This window comes from Equus quagga, chromosome 5 (genome assembly GCF_021613505.1).
Source record: "Equus quagga isolate Etosha38 chromosome 5, UCLA_HA_Equagga_1.0, whole genome shotgun sequence".
NCBI classification, from domain to species: Eukaryota; Metazoa; Chordata; class Mammalia; order Perissodactyla; family Equidae; genus Equus; species Equus quagga.
This window is the reverse complement of record NC_060271.1, coordinates 69855338-69856065: the sequence shown is the minus strand read 5'-3', so window position 1 is coordinate 69856065 and position 728 is coordinate 69855338. Positions and strand designations below refer to the sequence as shown.

The window sequence follows — 728 nt, the reverse complement described above, 5'->3', positions numbered from 1 at the left end:
ACCAGCTTTAAACTTAATAAAGCCCCACTTCTTGAACATATGGATCTTCTTGCAGCCAGTTAACTTGAACTTGCATAGGGCCTCAATCACATGCTCCCTGTTCTGCAGCTTGGTTCAGACATCACGAATTGGCCAAGGTTGACCCTGATCACTGTGCCCTGGGGCTTTCTGAAGGCATCCCACATACTTATCTGGAGCCTACACTAGGGACAGTGTGAGATTAGACACGAGTGTCCACTGGAAAGGGCCGTCTCCACAACCTTTAGAGCAACCCATGTGAGCAGCAGGCCGTATACACTATCGAGGGAGATGTTATTTGCAGCCGTTGCACACTGGCCGCTCCCATGAAGAAAAGAGCATGTTTGGCTTAATTTGCTGCATTTTTTTTACTTTTTTTAGTGCTTGTCCTGGAGTTTGCAATATATGTTCACAGCTAACCCAAGTCCAGTTTCAGGTAACACTATACACATCGCTGGCCGTGTGAGTACCTTATAATAACAAGATAATCCTATCTCCTCCCTCACATCCTTTGTATCATTGCTGTCATTCATTTCACTTATACATAAACATATATATATAATGCATAAGCATATATAATTAAATATATCGTTGGTATTATTATATTTAAAAAACTATTATCTGATCAATTAATAAGAAAAATAAAAGTTTTAATTTAACCTTAGCTATTCTTTGATGTATTCCTTTCATTATGTTGATCTGAGTTTCTA

The 728-nt window shown here is 39.1% G+C and overlaps 1 non-coding gene across 1 annotated transcript; it reads right to left on the bottom strand.

Moving 5' to 3' along the window:
- Positions 1 to 245: 245 nt before the first annotated feature.
- Positions 246 to 381, bottom strand: LOC124240530 (small nucleolar RNA SNORA70). The gene has a single exon (XR_006888919.1). It is a non-coding gene; the product is annotated as a small nucleolar RNA SNORA70 (small nucleolar RNA).
- Between the last annotated feature and the right edge of the window lie 347 nt (positions 382 to 728).